Below are 13030 nucleotides of genomic sequence, written 5' to 3'. Positions count from 1 at the left end.
CTGTCTCTCCACCACTGAAACCACACTGGTAGTTCCAGCGTCTGCTGGTTATTTGGAAACAGGAGTCTCTTGGATTTGCGTGCCTGCGCTGACTCCCGGCTTTGATCCTCACAGCTCAGCCTCCCGAGTAGCTAGAATTACGGGCATGAACCACCGGTGTCTATCACAATGCCTGTGAGTCACGCGAGCTTCCAGCAGCAGAGCCCTCCGCGTGGAAATCCACACCGGTGTGATCGCCTGAGCCTCCAGCAGCAGAGCCCTCCGCGTGGAAATCCACACCGGTGTGATTGCCTGAGCCTCCAGCAGCAGAGCCCTCCGCGTGGAAATCCACACCGGTGTGATCGCCTGAGCCTCCAGCAGCAGAGCCCTCGGCGTGGAACAGCAGAGCCCTCCGCGTGGAGATCCACACCGGTGTGATCGCCTGAGCCTCCAGCAGCAGAGCCCTGCGCGTGGAAATCCACACCGGTGTGATCGCCTGAGCCTCCAGCGGCAGAGCCCTCGGCGTGGAAATCCACACCGGTGTGATCGCCTGAGCCTCCAGCGGCAGAGCCCTCGGCGTGGAAATCCACACTGGTGTGATCGCCTGAGCCTCCAGCGGCAGAGCCCTCCACGTGGAAATCCACACCGGTGTGATCGCCTGAGCCTCCGGCAGCAGAGCCCTGCGCGTGGAAATCCACACCGGTGTGATCGCCTGAGCCTCCAGCGGCAGAGCCCTCCACGTGGAAATCCACACCGGTGTGATCGCCTGAGCCTCCGGCAGCAGAGCCCTCCGCGTGGAAATCCACACCGGTGTGATCGCCTGAGCCTCCGGCAGCAGAGCCCTGCGCGTGGAAATCCACACCGGTGTGATCGCCTGAGCCTCCAGCGGCAGAGCCCTCCACGTGGAAATCCACACCGGTGTGATCGCCTGAGCCTCCGGCAGCAGAGCCCTGCGCGTGGAAATCCACACCGGTGTGACTGCTGTGTGGCCACAGCGGTGCTGCGCGGTGGGAAGGAGGAGTCGTGGGTGACACTGGGAAATGATTGTAAACAACTTGCACACAGTTCATTCCACGCGCATGCACGGAGGCCTAGTGTGTCCCGGGCACACGCTGCGCGGAGTGGGCACGTCTGTTACAGCTTTTCTTCCTGCGGGAGGTGTGGGGGCCCCTGTGACTAAGGAGCCTCTGGAGCGCGTTCGTGGGGTGGGGAGTCTCCCGGGCTCCCGGGCTGGGTTTTCGAGCGTTTCCAGGAGCGGTGTGGAGAGGGCGGGCGGCCCGGTGTGGAGAGGGCGGGCAGCACGGCGACCTCAGCCTCCGAAGGGGGCGGGCAGGGCCGGTGCCCCCCAAGGCCACGGGCAGGGCGGGGAGCCCGCGGCGCCTCCCTAGACGGGGAGGGCGATGACGGAGGCGGGAGGGGGCACGGCAGGGATGGAGGACGAGATGGAGCCGTCCAGACGGAAGCAGAGAGAGGGGGACGCGAGGAGGACAGGACGGCCGTCCATGGCTGAACAGTGCGGGCCGCGGGTGACTGGACGCTGCGTAGACGCCGGGCGACTGCTGGAGCGGACGACCCGGGTGAGGATCGCGGTGACCCCAGGCTGCGGGGCGGTGGGAGGGAGCATGGGGGGGGGGCAGAGCACCGCGGGCCCGAGGGGGTGGGGGTGGGGGGCAGCACCGCGGGCCCGAGGGGGTGGGGGTGGGGGGCAGCACCGCGGGCCCGAGGGCGTCTGCAAAGGCGCCGGGAGAAGCTGCAGGAGCAGAGGCGTCCGTTCCGCCCAGCCCCCCCTGCCCGACCCCCACCGCCCGGGTCCCCCCCACTCCCCGTCTGCTGCTGAGCGCAGAGGACTGGACGCCAAGTCAGAGAGGCCAGGGGCCGGCCTGCCTTACAAAGCGCCCCGTCCTACACGCGCGCATACGTGCACGCGTGCACACGCACGCACGCACGCACGCACACATGCACACGCACGCGCGCACACCCCGCTTCCCCGCTTCCTCTCCGGAGGCCCCCCCTGCCCCCCAGTCCCCTCGGCTCCCGCAGGAGCGTGCACACAGGGCGCTGCGCCCCCCCTTCCTCCCCAGCTCTCTGCAGCTCACGGCAGAGCCCGGGCTACGCTGTGCGAGAGAAGGAAAGAAGGCGCCAAGGGCGGGCGGCGCACCCCCAAAGCCACGTCAGCCCCGACCAGGACCCAGAGATCCCCCGTGCAAACAAGACCTGAAACATCAGAGGACGGAGCACCGGCCAGCCAGCACGCGGCCCTGGGCTCAAACCGCAGGGCTGCCGGAAAGCAAGGCACAAAAGCAAAAACCACACTGATTCTGGTACCCGGGATGCTGTACACACCTGTGTTGGAACTCGGGAAGGGAAGGGGAATGTCAAAATGGAGGAGAGACAAAGAACAATAGACAAACCAATGCAACCGCAAAACTTACAAAACTATATGGTGTGAACCAACTGCACAACTCGTGAGGGGGAGGGGGAGGAGGGGGGAAACGAGGGAGGAGGTCACAAGTTGGGTAAGATATATATACACTGCCTTACATATGAAACTGTAACCCCTCTGTACTTCACCTTGACAATAAAAAAAACATTAAAAAAAAAAACACCAAAGAAACAAGAGGACATGGTTTTAAAGGTACCCGATGGAAGTGACCGAAACAAATAAGAAAGGAACCATTGAAACGGGACCCGTGAAGCAGGCCACACACGAGAGCTAAGACGGTTTGATCTCCAAGTGGTTTGAGCCGGTGCTCGGTCCCATTTTGCTCGGAGCACTGGGACCTGCCGTGCCTCCTCGTAAGAACGAGAGAGCCCTTCATTTCCAGATTCCAGAAACATGGTGTGCCGCACGCCTAGCAAAGATCCTGACCTCCTCAAGACTGTCACCCAAGCTGCAGAAGCACGTGGGCTAGCAAAAATCCAAACAAGGTCTGTTACATCTTGTTGCTGTTTATCCACAGGGACAAAGGAATGAGGCACAGGATGGATGGGAATTTTTTAAAGAAAGCATTTTTCCCTTCTTACATACACTAATAATGAAGAAAACCTGGCCACGGGCCAAATTCCATGACATGAGATTCCAAGGTGGCACCTGGAAGTTGAAGGGCTTGCCCCGGGGACCGGGGGGGGGGGGGGTCGGGGGGGATGGAAACTGGTGGTGAATTCTTCTCTTTTCTCCACCATCTACTGGGAAGGGACGCCATGTCTTCAATGTCAGAAGTACACACTGTCTCCAAAGGGCATGTGCAGAGTTCCGCTCAGAACAAACCAACAGACAGACAGACAGACAGAGGTGACAGAGACGTTCCATCGCAGCGAGAATGGCAGACAGAGGTGACGCGTGCACCTGAGTCCCTCGTCTACCTGTGGCTGGAGGCGCCCTTTTGACTTTGCAGACGCCAGTGGGAACTTCTCAGAAAAGAGTGGTGAAGACTTGGTGGAAATGTGAGTTCTCTGAGGAAAGGCCCTCCAACATGAGTTACGGAAAAATGCTCCACCAAGGGTAGAAGTCAATTCCAGTCACGACTTCCTTGTTGCTGGGGCACTTTCAACCTTTCACCATTTCTCACGCGCAACACCTAGGTCTTCCGAAGCTTTGTCACTCTCTGTCTCTTCCTGGATGACTTTCTGTGACTCAGAAAATCTCACTGGTCCTTTACAACCCCGGGCAAAGGTCACTTGACGGACCCTCCCTCCTTCCTCTTCACCCTGGGAAACCGCGCTCTGCACACACCTCAGTGTAACCTTTACCTCAGCCTACGGCTGTGTCTCCCTCGAAACAGGGCCAGCTTCCGCCTTCAGTTACTAGCACCCTTATGGAGAAGGAGTGGGTGCATGCAGAAACGGAAAGGAACATTGAATGCATTTGATTTCTCTAGGCCTAGGTTTCGGCACCTCTTGGTTAGAAGAAAATGCCAGTAGATGCTTTCCCAAATAATCCTAACAAACTATACAATAACTGTGTAATAATGATAACTGAACAACTGAAGTGATAATCTGTTGCTTTCAACAACAAAGTATTGCTAATACTATTCTGTAGCGTGCACTGTAAAACTTTTCTTTAATGTTCTGTAGTGTGCAATGTGAAACTTTTCGGAAGCTGGCCCTTGCTGTAAAGTTATGCAGTTGTAGTTGCCCGACTTGCTTTGAACTTGTTTTGCTCTGTAGTGATCACACCTGTAAACACGCCCCTCCACCCCGAGTTTCATCCTGATTTCCAGTGAAGATCAAGACGCCCTGACCTGATTGTTGTGAGTGACACTTCTCAGAAGTAACAAGCCCCTGTAGTTAGGCTACAGGGAAATTCCGGTGGTTTGGGGTATGGAGGCAGCCTTCTGAAATGGCCCGGGACTGCACCTTGAGATCTGGGTCTGCAGTCCTGGCGCTCCAGGACTTTCTCGATCAATAAAATCTTTTTAAAATTTTATTCTGTGTCTCAGTGACTGTCCATCCATGGGCCCCACAACACAACTACGCCTTTAGGACTCTGAAGTAGTATTCCATATTAGTTCATCATTGCTACATAATGAATGGCCCCACGAATATATTCTTTTCCGTAGTTTGAGTAGGGGTCCTTTTCCCTGTTTTGTCTGGGCTCGTGCATGAGCTGCCTGGCACAGAAAGCCCACGACAAGCTCAAGACCTGTCCGAGGCCTTGGGGCTGCCGTCAGCTGGGGGTCTTGTCTGCCCTCTAAGACCTCCTTCTTCCCCATACACCACATAGCTTACTTGGACAAACTCCAACGCACAAGCACTTATCAAGCCTCCAACAATATCAGACATGCTAAGACCCCATTGAGCAAAGCAAGTCACATGACCAAATCTAGTCAATGGGGAGGAAACAAAGCCACATTTTTAATGAACTGTAACTTCCAAGAAACCCTATAAAGTTCATTTTGCTGCTGTTGTAAATGCAATGTGTTCTTCTAGTCTGCCCTATCCTGTCAGTGTTCTTATCCAATGGCATGGTTTCGCTCTTGAAGGTCAATGTTAAAAAGTAGTTACGGGGCTGGGGATATAGCCTAGTGGCAAGAGTGCCTGCCTCGGATACACGAGGCCCTAGGTTCGATTCCCCAGCACCACATATACAGAAAACGGCCAGAAGCGGCGCTGTGGCTCAAGTGGCAGAGTGCTAGCCTTGAGCGGGAAGAAGCCAGGGACAGTGCTCAGGCCCTGAGTCCAAGGCCCAGGACTGACCAAAAAAAAAAAGTAGTTACAAAGAAACTCCCACTGTGAAACCAGCATTGATCTTGTCTAAGAACAATGTCCATCCGCAATGAGCCATGCACCTGGGACTACCCACCGCAATCTCAGCGCAACGGCCAGCCGACCTGGGCCTCCGAAGACTCACCCAGTTCAGCCAGAAAGCCAAGCAATATAGTAGAAGTCATAACATTTTGATACAATTTTACATAGCCAAGGCCAATGAAGTGAGTGAGACGTGTGAGAAGCTCCGGAGGACGTGTGGGGTGTGAGAGGATCAGGATCGGAGCGATGAGTGCACCATCTCTGAGGTGACTCTAAACACTGGGGGTTCTGTGGAGAGGGCAGGCGGGCCAGGCAAGGCAGAGGCTCAGCTTTCCACCCCCAGTGAGAGCTGTGTGGAATCAGATGAGAGTCTGTGCTAACGGGCGGAATGGTTATTGCTTCCCTCCACTTCCTAAGATCAGGAAGTCAGTTATCACGTGGATGTAAACTATGCCTTGTGCTAATGGTTGTAACGTAGCCTTTGCACTAACTACAGTCCCCTCTCCCTGCTCTAAATGCAATACAAATGCCTGTTCAGGGAATCTTGGGATCCAATAGCTGGTGAATCGCTGCAGATCCCCTGGTACCCCAAATCTCAATTCTTCAGACCGGTCTCTGGTTGTATTGTCCCAGGTCGTGTCAGACAGTGACAAAGATATTATAAAGTCAGGGTCCAGTGGTTCTCTCCTATAATCCTAGCTACTCAGGAGTCTGCAATGTGAGGACTGTAGTTCAAAGCTAGCCCAAGCAGAAAAGCCCGGGAGACTCCTATCTCCAATTAACCCCCAAAAAGCTGGAAGTGAAGCTGTGGCTCAAAGAGTAGAATATCAACCTTGAGCGGAAAAACCTGAGATAGCGCTCAGGCTCTTAGTTCAAGCCGTAGAACTGGCATGTGGACATCTCTCTCTCTCTCTCTCTCTCTCTCTCTCTCTCTCTCTCTCTCTCTCTCTCTCTCTCTCTCTCTCTCTCTCACACACACACACACACACACACGATAGCAATTGCACGTATGTGTAATGAGTTTGGCTGTACTCATATTACATATTAATTAGGAAAACCCACTGCCACATTCTCTAACATCTCTTGCAGTTGGATTATAAATATGTCAGGTTTGTTACCCATATGCCGTTCCTTACCAATGTCCACCTCCTCTCCCTTACTTTCCTCTGTTTACCATGTAGTTCAAAATTCACATACTCTAGGTTTTGCTCGAGAAACTTCCTCCTCTCCTGACCATTTGTGCATTCGATTTTATTGCCTGTACAAGCAATAACTTTTCCCAGGCAACGTGACGAACCAGTGACACAGTGGAGACTCAGCATCAAAGTCATTATGCCTGCAGACAGTTTCCCAGAGGACTAATCCTCTCAACGTAGCCCACAGCACCTGCCAACATTCCCTGGGCAAAAGACGCGGGGCCATCTCCCAGTTAACCAAATCTATTATTTAGGATAGTCAGTAGCCAAGCAAGATCATGAGTTAAACTTGGAAGGACTCAATTGTCTGAGACATTTGAAACATACTTAAGTCAAACACAAATCATAGACACCTGGTGTCTAATAACAGCATAAGGCAGGGCTTGCCTGGCCCTTTGGAAACCAACCTATAGGTTATTTTCTTCTTATTTTCTGTTTTTCTTCTTCTACTCACTGGCCTTTGCATCCCCTTAAATGTCATTTTATTATCCTATTTGGAATTTGATGTTCAGAATGTCCAGTTAGATATAAAGAGTAGAAAGGCTCAATTATATTTTGAATGACTGAAGGGTTCAATTGTAGAGCATTTGCCTAGTATGTTTGAGGCCATGGGTTCAATCTACAGCATTTTTGAATGGTTGAAGGAAAAAGAAATAATTGAATTCAGACTCTTGTATCAAAGTTGTCCAGACCTAACTTCTTAGGTTTATACAAGTCCTTTGCAAAACTAATTCAATTTAAAAAGTGGCTACATTTTCCACACTTGAATTTGGCTAAATGAGTGAATCATTTGAGTCTAAGAACAATGGGGAAAGAGTAAAAAAAAAACAAAAAAAGGTGGATTGTTGATATTCCATGGTCTGTGTTGGTTTGTAGGTTGGATAGCCCAGTTCTGAGCTCAAACTGTGTTGACTGTTGACCTTACAGGGACCCGGGTACATGGCATTGCCAATCATTTCAATTCACGATGTCAGTACTTTGTAAAATTTTGTTCCCTTGCTGTCTCTTTGGCAGCACCAGAGCTTAAAGTCGGGACATAATGCTTGCTCAGCTTGCTTGGCCGATGTTGTACTAGTTAAGCTATGCTTCCCGTCCAGCTTTGTGCTCATTACTTTAGAGATGGAGTCACAAAGACTTTTTGTCTAGACTGGCTTAGAATCGTGATCCTCTGAACCTTAGATTCCTGAGTAACTACCACAGACATGAGCCACCAGTGCCTGGCTTCAATATGCAGAGTATTGTTCATGAAACCCTTTGGGAATAGCAGGTTCCCACTTTTAACCTACAATCATTTTCCAAAATGTTTTCATGATCTTTTAAGTAGTTATACAAAGGAGTTGCCATTCGACAAGGCAGTTTCTGAAGACAACCTGCCATGAACAATGTCACCCCTCAACATCCTCACCCATCTCTCCCAACTCACCCCTTCCTGGCTTTCCATAATTCCCTACAATCATTTTGTTACATCTTACATTTTAGCTAAAGAGTTCTAATGAGGTCAAAAGGCAATAGTATTCGAGAGTAGATTATTCTTAGTTGTTAATCTAAATACAAGTGCTATCTGTAAGTGCCTCCTCTATCCTGTGTATTTTATGGAGGTCATTTCATTTCTGACAGCAATCTTCCGGGTAGAAACCACCCCATCAGACACTTTCGGAGAGATGAGAACACCACTCCCCAAAGGGAAAGGAAATGTCTGAGCCTGGCTTATCAGCTCTGAACAGTACCAGCTTTGGCACTAACCACAACCACTTTATCCATCTGCAAGTCACTTTTCTCCCTGTACCTGGGCAGTCAGTCAGGGCACTGAGAGGCATAGCATCCGCGTTCTCCAAGTGTCTTTCAGCCTCGTTATTTGTTGACTTATCCCATTTCCCTATTGCTGGGTGTTCCGGGTGTGTCTTGGTCTTTTCTGACTTGAAACAGAGTCAGGAATCCAAGACTCCCAGGGCAGTTGTTCACGTGGTATGTTGCTATTGATCCAAGTGAACCGAAAACCTGATAAAATACCTTCCAGAGGACAGCCAGTTTCACAAACAAACAGCTGACAAGTTTTGCAAGTTTAGCAGGTTCCTTCTTGAATTGCATCTACAATGTGGAGGGGGTGGAGAATGCTGAATGGATGAGAAAATGGTTGTTGTTGTGTTTCTTTTTTCTCAAAAGTTTAACCTTAGAAGCTTCTCTATTTTTTAACTTTTTTTTTTTTTTTTGCCAGTCCTTGGCCTTGAACTCAGGGCCTGAGCACTGTCCCTGGCTTCCTTTTGCTCAAGGCTAGCACTCTGCCACTTGAGCCACAGCGCCACTTCTGGCTTTTTCTATATATGTGGTGCTGAGGAATCGAACCCAGGGCTTCATGTATACGAGGCAAGCACTCTACCACTAGGCCATCTTCCCAGCCCCTTAACATTCGTTTTATAATTATTAGATTTTCAGTAACTGTCCCACCCACACTAAGGCAAGCAGTAGGCATTTCTACCCGTGTGGACTTGATGTATGTTGGAAACCAAGATGCAAGAGTAACCAAGATGCAAGGACCTCGCTTGTCTTGTCCAGTTGGCTCAATGAAACATAACCCACTTCTGTCTGGGTAAGACGCCAGTGCGGACAGCAGTAGGACAGGAAAAAAGCTTTCCAGCCCAGGTCCACGCTACTCTCAGGGATGAGCCACTGAGAATCACTACGCCCCGCTCCTCGGTGCGTCACTGTTCAGGACCGGGATTACGAGGCTCGGGAAACAAGGAGGGAGCCTCTTGTCTATACGTTCTCCATCCGTTCCCAAAGCTGGAGGGCCATCAGTCATTCAAGATAATTAGGTCCAATGGGATGGGCAACAGCTTATAGAAAACCTATTTTTACGTGAATGTTTTCTCTTCTAATTTTAACTTCCTGCATAAGCATTATGGTCTAGCCACATAAAATGTTGGTCTGTGCTAGAAGGCACAGTGCAGCTCTGATTCATGGCTCTGAATTTGCCTAGCAGGACAGCCTAAACAGATCCATAGGTTACTCGTGGGATTGTCTGACCTGCTTAGCTACCACGGGGAACAAGATTCAGATTTCCATCGGGGGGGAAAAAGAGAGAAAATATGCTTCTTAATAATTCTCTGCACACTGTGCTCACTGGGATGATGGTGTGATTTTAAATGACCTCCAGAAGGAAAAATTAAAGTAAAATCAGGCTGTACATTTTTTTTGGAAGCAGACAGAACAAGTGTATTTGAAAATGAAAGGAAAGACAGAAAGGCAAGTATCAAGACTCTCCAAAGAGCAGGACTCCAGCGTGGAGTTCAGGGTGCATTACTTCAAGTTCAAACACAGATTTCGTGAAGTTCAAAACCACTTCCAGATCCAAAGCTGGAGAGCATGACAGATTTATGGGTCGACGTTTCAAAATTGCTGTTTCCATATCACGCAGAAACACGACAGACTCTTAGAAATGCAGAAATATCATGTTGCTTTCTTCTTGGAATATAGGCATATTATTTATTGCTCGCGCATTCCTGTGACTCAAGTGGCTAACAAACAGCAAAGTAGAATTTAGCTCTTCTACTTTTCCATAAGACTAGGCCTCTTTATGGCCATAAATACTGTGTATGCCACTATTACAGGAGAAACATTTCTATCATAGCAATATTACTTACAACTGTCAAAAGGGAAAATCAATTCCCAGTCTCTATTAATACATGGCTGGATAAACAAAATGTAGTGTATACACACACACACACACACATTCAGCCTTCAAAAGAAATAAAATTCTGAAGTATGCTACAACACAGATAATTTTTGAAGACATTATTTTAAGTAAACCAATTACCCAAGGACAAATATGCTATAATTCTATTTCCATAAGGTATCTAGAGCAGCCAAATTCATGGCGACAAAGAGCAAGACTTGCCATGGAGGGAGGAAAAGATGATGAGAAGAACATAGAGGTTTTGTTTTGTACAATTTTCACTTTTCTGACTGGGACTGTGGCTTGAATTCAGGTCCTCTCGCTCTTCAGTTTATTTGCTCATGGCTGGTGCTTTTACTTGAGCGATAGCTCCAACCCTGTTTTTGGCTAGTTACCATGGAATTGGAGTCTCAAGGACTTTTCTGCCCAGGCTTGGTTGGACCCAAGCTCACACCCAGGTGTGACTACAAAACTGAATGATTTTTGGAGGTTGGTTAACAAACCAATGAATGAACTTAGCAGTAGTAAACTATACTTTAAAAATGGTTAAAATGGCCAGGTACCAGTGGCTCACACCTCTAATCCTAGCTACTCGGGAGGCTGAGATCTGAGGATTAAGGCTCAAAGCCAGCCTGGGCAAGAAAGTTCGTGAGACTCATCTCCAATTTAACCGCCAGAAAAAGCTGGAAGTGGAGCTACAACTCAAGTAGTAGAGCACTCGCCTTGAGCACTCAGGGAGAGCACCCAGGCCTAGAGCTGGAGCCCCAGGAGTGACACACGCGCGCGCGCGCACACACACACACACACACACACACACACACACACAAAGGTTAAGGTGGGGCTGGGGACGTAGCTCGGGGATACAGTGCTTTTCTTAGCATACACAGGGGCAACACAAATGATTAAGGGGTTATTTGTATTTTCCTGTCATTTTAAAGACTGTTGTATGAGGTATCTTCATTTTGTGTTACTATGTAGGAATCTTACAAAACTTCATTTATTTCACAGGTATGGAAACCAAAAACCTACAACGCCTCCATCAGACCCTTTGTTTCTAAGGTCTTGAAGAGATGAGTCCACAGAGACGAGAAAGAAGCAAAGGAAGGATTTGTTGAAGAGAATGACGAGGGGCGCTGGATTTCCCATAGGAAGGCTAGCAATGGTCTCACGCCTGACCTTCGGGAGGCAAAGTGGGAAGGTACGGGTTAGGGACTCTGACAGGTTGGCATGAAGGATCTGGTGACACCCTCCTGACCCGCTCTGTTCTAGCGTAACTTTCTATGATGTGGTCCGTGCGGAAGGTGGCAACCGTCCTAGCCACGACCCGAGGTCCAGCCTGGACGAGCCCCAGGGGCCTGAGAGGGGCTCAATCCGCCAGCTAGAGGCCTGCAGTCCAGACTGAGCCTTGGGCGGAGTTGGTAGACTTGGCTGCATGAGGGCAGGGCACATGTTTAGCAAAGAAAGTTGTTACAGACCTAAGGATGACCTTGCGTGAGCCACAGCTTCTGGACGCCCCTTTGTATTTTACAAGGACATGGATATTCGACCAAATAGGAGTCGGCTTAGAAAGCAAGATAAAAGGAAGGCATGGTCAGTAGACGTGCCGGAGAAGCCAGGCGCCGGTGGCTCCTGCCTGTGATGCACTCAGAAGGCTGAGCTCTGAGGGTCACGGTTGGAAGCCCCCCAGGCAGAAGAGTCCACGAGACTCTCATCTCCAGTAAGCTGTTCATAAAGCTGGAAGGGGATCTGCCGCTCAAGTGGTAGAGTGCTAGCCTTGAGGGGGAAGAGGCACTAAGAACGTGGAAGCCCTGAAGAGAATTAGAAGGTAGAACGTTCCAGATCCCTTTCCTCAAGTGGGCAAAAATGTTTTATTTGCTCCACAAGGAGGTCTGGATGAAAACGGAAGTGTTGAGGAAGGACTCAAGTCTTATTCTAAGTGCTATTCTAAACCACAACGACCTAAATCTCAAAGTAGAGAGCAATTGTAAAGTGCATTCAAAAGCAGAATAATCAAGAATCCTCCCAAAGCCCAAGGGCACAGAATCCATCCAATTCTGTCGTTCTTTCTGTGGGTCCGGATTCAGTAGGACTGGCCCGCAGCCTAGGAATTGGTCCCAGGTGCTTCCTATGATCTGACTAATTGGAGGAGTGTGGCATATTGAGAACAAACTGACATTCTCTTTATTGTTGTCCATATGCTGTGTCTCTGCATCACAAGATTCTAGAAAATACAAAGCAACCAGTACTTACAGAAAGCAGGTAGGTATGCCTGCCATTGTTTGTACCCTTGTAATCACAGCACTTAGGAAGGTGATCTGGGGCTCTACGGCAAACCTCTGTCACACACACACACACACACACACACACACACACACACACACACACACACGAGTAAACCAGAGATTCCCGGGGGATAGGACTGTCAGGGAGAGATGAAAGAAAGATAATCTAGGAGCTGGTTTTACAGGTCTATACACTTTTCAAAAGGTAATGTTCACAAAGTATTGCATATCACTTACACTTGGTTTGTGTGCCATTTGTGGACTGTCATTTACACCTCTGCAAAGAGAAACCTGTTGACAAAAGATCCCCTTCCACTCTTTCATATGAGCTTCCATGTTTCCTGAGTCTCTCAGGTGCTCCAGCCCCAGCTGCCTGGAGAATTTGCCTGAGGTGATACTACTTGCTGTGTAGCCAGAGGACTCTGGTTGGGGTCAGGAACCCTCTGAGTCACTCTTTGAGGATTTATAACCCAGGCCGGGGGTCACAACCTTGCAGGTATTGTTACTGAGCTGTCCAGATCTAAACACTCTGGTCCTGCAGAGGCCGGAAGGCCGAGTTGGTATCGGTAGCCAAGCCCTCCATCTTGGGAAGCAATGACCTTGCTTTTAGTGGAAGAGCCTTAGTTTCAGGTGTTAGGCTAATGATCAGGGCC

This window comes from Perognathus longimembris, chromosome 21 (assembly GCF_023159225.1).
Source record: "Perognathus longimembris pacificus isolate PPM17 chromosome 21, ASM2315922v1, whole genome shotgun sequence".
In the NCBI taxonomy this organism is placed as follows: Eukaryota; Metazoa; Chordata; class Mammalia; order Rodentia; family Heteromyidae; genus Perognathus; species Perognathus longimembris.
This window is presented reverse-complemented; position numbering follows the sequence as displayed.